Raw genomic sequence first — 8,373 nt, 5'->3', positions numbered from 1 at the left:
ATTATTATTATTATTATTATTATCATCATTATTATTAATATTATTATTATTATTATTATTATTATTAGTAGTAGTAGTAGTAGTAGTAGTAGTAGTAGTAGTAGTAGTAGTAGTAGTAGTAGTAGTATTGAGTGAAAGAGTGTGCGATCAAAGTGACATTAGCGTAAAATATACGAAGCCCAACATACCCATTATGACTACCCGTCTAATAAAGATACATCAGACACATGTACCACAACGATATGTGCGCGACATGGTGATCTTATATCATGATAAACAGCGCATAACCTTGCAGGCGGGGCGCAGTTAAAATTTTCTTGAGGTCGCGTAACCCATCCGCTCAACTTAAATAACCCTGAATATTGAGGATTATTTAAGGATGTTGAACGAAACACCTATGTTTCCAGAGGTGAATTATTCAAACCCCAAAGACTTCCTCTCAGCACATGGCTATAATGCTCCCCACTTCTCCTGCTTGTGATCAGAGGTGCACATATCTTCAGTCATCAAGGGACATGCTCAACTGGTTAAGGTCAAGCAAAGGATAGTCAAAATCTGTGCTATTGAGCAGAATATTTGCTGTCGCCCATCTTTTATACCAAGGCATTATCATTATAATCATATGCTCGTAGATTTCATAGAGAAAGGACGTGTGTTCATATTTTTGTGCAATTTTTACAGATAATATTGTCGTATCTGAAACTTTTTACGAGATTTTGCGGTGAATTTTCAATTTAAAATCTCCACTATTTACATTATTTATATTTGACGGATATTTGTCCTCATCGTGTTTGTTGTTAACACAACGTTTCGGCTGATATACCCTCCAACTATTATCAGGTGTCTTGGGGAAATTTCGAACCTGGGTTCTCATTCCTAAGGTATTTTTTGATGTTATTATTACTAGTATTATTATTATTATTATTATTATTATTATTATTATTATTATTATTATTATTATTATTATTATTATTCAGGTCAGTGCCTGGAATCGAACTGGGTTTAGTAGTCCGCGCTAGTAACCACTACGCTATATGCCCGTGGGCAATTATGAAATGAATTTTTAGGGCTTATAAATCTAATATTTTCCTATCCTTCCTTAATACCGGTTCCCATATGCTATTCATATTTGCCCTAGGTCTGCTTAGGAGGTTATTGTGTCCTAGCATATGTGTTGCTTCTTTTAGTTTTCATATTTTCCAGTGGTATTCTCTGTCTATTATTTTAACTTCATCCCAGAGGGGTAGGTCGTCTCCATTTTTCGATACATGATTAGCTATACCCGATTTATCAATATCTTCTCAGCTTTGTTATGTTCATCTAGCCTTATTTTGAGGGGGCGGCAAGTTTAGCCTTTGTATAACCTACCACAGCTGCATAGGATAGAGTACACGTAGTTTTTGGTCATATTCTCTTCTATTGGTGGTTTAACCGAAGGAGATATTTGCAAAGTGTTGTATTATTCTTGAATTCTGTCCTGATGTCATATTGGGTTGCATATCTTTTGTATCTTTTTGGAGAGGCCTTTTACAAAGAGTAGACAAACGGTAGACAGTTTATTGGTTTCATCCTCTCCTTTCTTCATAATTGGAGTAGATAGTATGTTTTGGGGGTAGTTGTCAAATGTAAATAATATAAATAATGTACATAATTCCTCATCTCTTAAATATAGAACTGTATTAAAATCTCCATTTTTCAATTTTTCGATTTTTAAAATTTGTGAAAATGTCCTTGGAGAAGAGTATCAGCTCTTTCTGTCTTTTTGACTCCCCACTTTGCTGTCAGAAGACAGCCAAAAATTGTAAATATTAATTGCCTCCACCCACTCCACGCCTTAAAAGGTAGAGGGAGGAACAGCCTAAGTCTTGCTAGCATGAGCAACGCTGAGCAACAGAAAGAAAAGGAAGAAAAGAAACGCGAGAAAGGAATGGAAAAGAGCATGGAAATTCAGCTAATGGACGCTGCAAGCGTCGCAACACCTGTGAATCCAAGCCCCTCCTCACTACCACCACTAACGCATTGAACACCCAACATCAATAACAAAAACCCAATGCATTAAACAGTCGATGTTTTGTTTCAATAGCAAAACCAAGCAATGAATTTATAAATGTTTATGTAGAATTTCTCAAAGACTACAGAAACATTTTAAAAAGAAAATGGGAAAGATGTTTCGATAAACACACCCCCAGAGATTATAGAGAAAACAAACGTACAAAGGTATACAAAACTATATCTTTAAAAAATCAACGGATAGAAACTGCCACAAAGCAAGCAGTTGAAAAATGCTTGCAGCCCATTTGGAAAGACGTAACTTTTTGGGCGAGGGGTAAGAAATATGGCGCAATTGAAGTTAGATTTGCTACATAAGACATAGCAAAACAACGCTCAACAGGCCATCTGAGAAACAGATAAGTTGTCGTAGTTCCAACATACTTGGGACGGCGCGTTGCCAAGATAAAAAATATTGGAAATACCACCAGAAAACGCTTGCTGGATTGATGCGGCGTCCTTCTGATCTTCGAGGATAAAATCAGAATCATCCAAGTCGAGAAACAAGGAAAAAACATCTGGAGTGGTGAGTAATTGAAAATAATGGAACAAATAAACCAAGAGGTTTTGGAACAAATTCCTGACCAACTCAGCCTTCCAGATGGCGCTATGCTGGACGTCACTGTTGAGGACAGAAGGCCAAGATGTTATCAATGGGGACAGAATAACCACCTGAAAGCATTATACCTATCCCCTTGATACAAGTACCACGCTCCACAGCCAGTCGGGCAATGTGGTTAATTCTACTACGTTGAAAAAAAGAAACGACGACGATCTCGGGAAGACTCTAGGTGTCGTTGAATTTCAACTCGCCAGTCTGTTCTGGAGGACTTTCGGGCCGGAGCCTATGGATAACTTCCAGAAATCCTTGGCTTGACAGTGCTACCGGGAGTCTTTGCCTATTCGAGATAATCTCTACAGGGACAGACCTGGCCGAGACGTGTGCAGAGCGACGAAACCGTTCCGCATGCACTCGCCCAGTGCCCGAGCATATCTGATATATGCGTTTATGTCGAACACCTGCTGTCACGTATAGGACGTGTCCACTTTGCTGTCTGATTTCATCATGAGGACTGCCCCACTGCCTTCCTTTGACCGGCAAGGGGCGGCAATTTTCACCTGTTTTGTGGCTGCAGCGAAAGAGGTCTGTGGTGGTCAAGACTGCAACGCTGAAGACAGATACTTTCCTCTTTAGCCTACCCCTCATCAACCTTTTCAGATACCATCTGAAAAGGAAAGTGAGGGTTGAGAGGGAAGTGCTGACTTCCAGCAAATTTGTTGAAAGGTGTGTGAAGTCGTGAATATGATCCGTGTCAACTTTGAGCATGCGATTTTGCGTTTCCAAGGCTGAGAGAGAGCGAGAGAGAGAGAGATGGAGTGAGGACTCTTATCCTAGTGGTCGGGGCGCTTGTGGGTTTTATCGTGGGGTCTCCAAGAGTAGCCCTGAGTTGCTTGCCTCTTTTAGGCATTTTGTTAGATTTTTCATTGTTATAGACTTTTTACACGACACTTATATAACCCCACTTTATCCTCCATGTTTTGTAATGTCCAATCCTATTTTTGTCGGCCCTTGTGGCTAATACAGAAAGGATTATTATTATTATTATTATTATTATTATTATTATTATTATTATTATTATTATTATTATTATTATAAGATCAGAAAATTGGCAGTATCAATCGTAGTACTTATACCGCCTGCTTAATAGAATTTCTGATTTTCAGTTGCTGTAAACCAGCTCTTATCGATCATAATTAAGATCAAAGTGATTGTAGCATTGATCAGCTGCTATTTTCTACACGTAGAAACTGCATTGTTCAATTTTTCCTGTTTCAATGGGCGTGAAGTGTCATTTGAAGGAGAATAGTTTGTCGTTTCTAACTGATCGAATACCAGCAGAGACACAATGTAAAGACATTGTGTTTTTGTCGTTGAGTAGGAAATGTAAAGCAATTTCTTCTGCACAGCCTGTCAATTATTCGTTTTATTCCCTATCGACATGGTGGCGTAAAATTTTATTTCGTATCCGTTAGCAAAAGGTATAGATATCATTCGTCTTTTAAATTCCAATGTTTCACTTCAGCATAAGAAATCATGAGAGATATTCATTGTATCACTTTGACATTCGGTTGCTGTTTGAATATAGAATGAAAAATACCGGGAGAATTTCAATTACTTTCGAGAACTTCAAATAATATTAACGCGCTTCATACAGTTGAATTGAATTAAAGTGCATATCCTGATACATATTTATACCTACCTGTGAGACGTATTTGATGAATCAAGGCAGGTGCCTCTGAAATGTCAGTAGTCAACAACTAGTATGACTATATGATGTAGCAATCGACCTCCAAGAAATAGAGCTAAATCTTCCTGAAATCAAACCATAAAGAACACACTAGATAAACAAGTCTATACAGAATGGGTTCTGATGAAACTTGCCCAGCTTGACCATGCTTATTTTGGTGCTTCTTAGAACACAAGAGTTGTAATTGATTAGACTTCACGCACTGAAATTAAGTCCTCACTGCATCAGTCTAGATACATGTAATTACACGGTGGTTGAAATTAATAGTATGAACAAGAAGCCGACAACGTTCAGAAATTTCCTTGGACAAACATAAATATTTTCAATGTACCTATTGGTTATTCGAATGCAAAATCTTTAACTATTTCTTCGCAGACTTTGACGATGATTTGTACACAGCTTAAAATTTTACCTTTAAACATGACTTCGCCTCGTTTGCTGGTGCTTCAAACATCATTATGGTGTGAGGTGTCGAAAACGGAAAACTGAAATCAGAGAGAAATATGATTGAAATTTACACCAAAAGGATAATAAATTTATTTAAGACGTAAAGGTAATGTGACACTGAATCTGATGCCTTTTCAAAAACTTTAAAACGATTTTCTGAATGGAAATCGATTCTACATGGAATAGAGATCGACGATTCTCATTCAGTACTACTCATGTTACTGTGTTCATTTCCATTTTGAATAAAGCACTATATTTTATTGAGTATGCACAGATACCTACCTTCATCACCACTAAAGATAAACACACATACACACATCCATGAACGCGACTATCTAATTAAATCGATGAATTGTCAGTTTATATTTATTTTCTAGTTCTATTTCAATATTAGTGTTTTATGTTAAACACTCTTATATTCTCTACGCCATTTATTTTTCATTTATGTTTATTTCATTCTTAATTGTTTTATTATGTTTTTATTCCCTACTTCGTACATTTGCACATTTATTTCGTACATCTAATACTATTCAACTTGTCTTTTGCTCTTGTAATTCCTATTAAAATTATCGTTATTCTTGTTGTTGTTCTTGGTATTGTTTTTTAATGTTGTTTTTGCTGTCGATGTTGTTATTATTATTAGTAGTAGTAGTATAAATAGTAGTAGTTGTAGTTGTAGTAACTGCAGTAGTAGTATTTTTATTGCTATTATTATTCCAGCATCGTCATTTATATTAATGCTAGTTTTATTATTGTTAGTCTTATTACTTATGCCCTTGTTGCCGTCACGGTTATTATTATTATTGTTATTATTATTATTATTATTATTATTATTATTATTATTATTATTATTATTATTAGTATCATCATCATCATCATCATCATCATCATCATCATCATCATCATCATCATCATCATCATCATCATCATCATCACCATCATCATCATCTATGGCTTCTTTTCATTATAACTTTATTTCAGTTGCTTTAGTACCGGGCGTCCTCCGGAGGCCAAGAGTAGTAAGGGCACTTTTGTTTTTCTATGCATGCTAAAGTTATCACCACATTTATTCCATTTTAGATGGAGAGTGCTTTCCGTAGTATATGGGCAGTACACATCAAGATTATCTTTTGTAGTTCACTGAGATTGGAGTTACCAGGGAGTTGCTTAATATACCTCTCAGCTCCCTTCTTTTTCATTCCGAACGCATCAATTACTACTGGTATTATCGTAGTACTAAGCTTCCACATTTTGTGATTTCAATTTGCATATCTTTATAGTGAGAAAGCTTTTCGTATTCCTTTCTTGATACATTTTGATTTTGTGGGACAGACATATCTATTAACAGACAAGTTCCTCTTTTGTAGTCCTTGATCACAATGTCTGGTCGATTGGAGTCAATATTTGTGTCTGTTTGTAAATGGAAAGTTACAAATGATGGTGACATCCTCGCCATTTACTACATCCTCTGAATAGTGCCTGTACCACTTATCATGCAATATAATTTTATAGTATTTAGAAGCTTTCCAGTGGATGTACTGCCCTAATCTGATATGTCTTATGAGGTACTCCTTTTCATCGGGGACTGGGCAACCAGAAACAACATGGTCAATTGTCTCTGTGAACTTACCGCAAATTCTGCACGAAGGGTCAGATCCATCTTTCAGGACGTTTGCATGGTAGTTTCTGATAGATAATCTCTGATCTTGCACTGCAGTAACAAAACCTTCGGTTTCCGCTTTCAGGTCTGTCCCTTGTAGCCATTGGTGTGTTAGATTTTTATCAGCATCGGGCTTGGGCAGATGGTCAGGGTATTTTCCATGCAAAAGTTTACCTTTCTAGTAGTCTTCGATATTAGTCATGCAAACATTCTTTGCTTTTTGTTTAATGCTTCTTGCATCGATGGTAGGTTTGTCACTATTTGGATCTCTTTGGTCTTTCCGATTGTTAATTTCCAAATCAGGAGAAGCAATGGTAGGTTTGTCGCTATTTGGATCTCTTTGGTCTTTCCGATTGTTAATTTCCAAATCAGGAGAAGCAATGTCAGTATTTTGGTGCCTGTAGTCTTTCTTACTGTTAACTTGTAGGCCAAGAGACTTTTTAAATTTCTGACTAAACTTCATGACTGAAGCTTTCTTGGAATTTTCATGCTTCAGCGCAGTTCATAAGAGCACATCTCTTGTATTAAGGTACGTTTCAAGACCTAGTATTGGTGATTTGAAGGATTTTTCGAGCTGTATCAGATCTCTTGCACCTATTTTCTTGAAAGATAAATCCTGTCTACATTAAAATTTGGATTTTGCATTCCGTACCTTGTAATAGCTTTACGGATGTTTCCAGGCATATTCTGCTTGTCAATGAGACTCCACTTAAGGATACCGAACTTATATGTGGTTAACGGTATGGCTAATTCTGAGTTTAGGACCATTCTTACCCTCGGTAACATTCCTTGCGGATTTTCTTTTCATTTTAAAGTGCTGGATACCATCACCTTCATTGGTCCCCAAATATTTGTATACTTAGGATTAGTCTAGGTTTCGAATAGTTGTGGTAGTATCAAGTTCTCTTTTTTCTGCCTCTGTTTTCTGCCTTGAAAGTAATCTTTGCACATTTATCAAGTCCGAATTCCATACCTATATTTGAAATCTTTGAGAATATTCAGGAGCTCTTCTAATTCTTTGTCGTTTCCGTCAAACATTTTTAGATCATCCATACAGAGTAGATGATTAATTTTCTGGTCATCTCTAGCATGGTGGTATCTCTTAGATACCCTTAAGTATAACTTGTATATATATATATACATATACATACATTAGAGTGCCTGTGTGTCATTGCGTTGTGCATTCTTATGTGTGTAATGGATTTCCCTATTATTATACCCCTTACATCTCTCTCTCCCCGTCAATGAATTTTTTATTGTTTGATTTTCTTTGTATTTCCTCTTTGCTCTTAGCAGTTGCTCACTCGACTAATACACATTAAGTCTCCCTGCTTCCCTACATTATAGCACTTTTTCCTTTCGTTATTGTCAATATATTTATCAGATTCACATTGGATCCGTCTCAGCCGTAGTATTTTGCCTTACTACACAGACTTATTATAGAGATTTAGCTTTGTAAATTATGTGTTTCTAAAACACTTCTTCAAGTTTGACTTAAGATCTTTTAAATATTCGCGTAGAATTTTTCGATATATTCAAAAAGTATGCTACAGCATTAACGAAGAAATGGATTTCTAAGGTTACTTTCGAAATGCAACAACAGTAATGCGACATTTTCGATTTTCTCCACAAAAATAATATTCTTTAAAATAGAAATAAAGGTTAATCATGGATTAGAATGTGCTTAGTCATTTTTAGGATAAAAAGAGAAAATAATGGGGATGTTAGTGATGTTGATTCCAGTTATGGATTACTGAATCATTACATTTAACTTCAGTGAAACCAAAAGAGATTCTCTGGAATTAGTTTCAGATATATGAATCAGTTGGTCGTAGTTGTTCAGAGACATAGGCGTATGCAAATACATCTCCCCACACACACAAACACACACACACACACACACACACA

This window comes from Octopus bimaculoides, chromosome 21 (assembly GCF_001194135.2).
Source record: "Octopus bimaculoides isolate UCB-OBI-ISO-001 chromosome 21, ASM119413v2, whole genome shotgun sequence".
NCBI classification, from domain to species: Eukaryota; Metazoa; Mollusca; class Cephalopoda; order Octopoda; family Octopodidae; genus Octopus; species Octopus bimaculoides.
Note: the sequence above shows the minus strand (reverse complement) of the source record.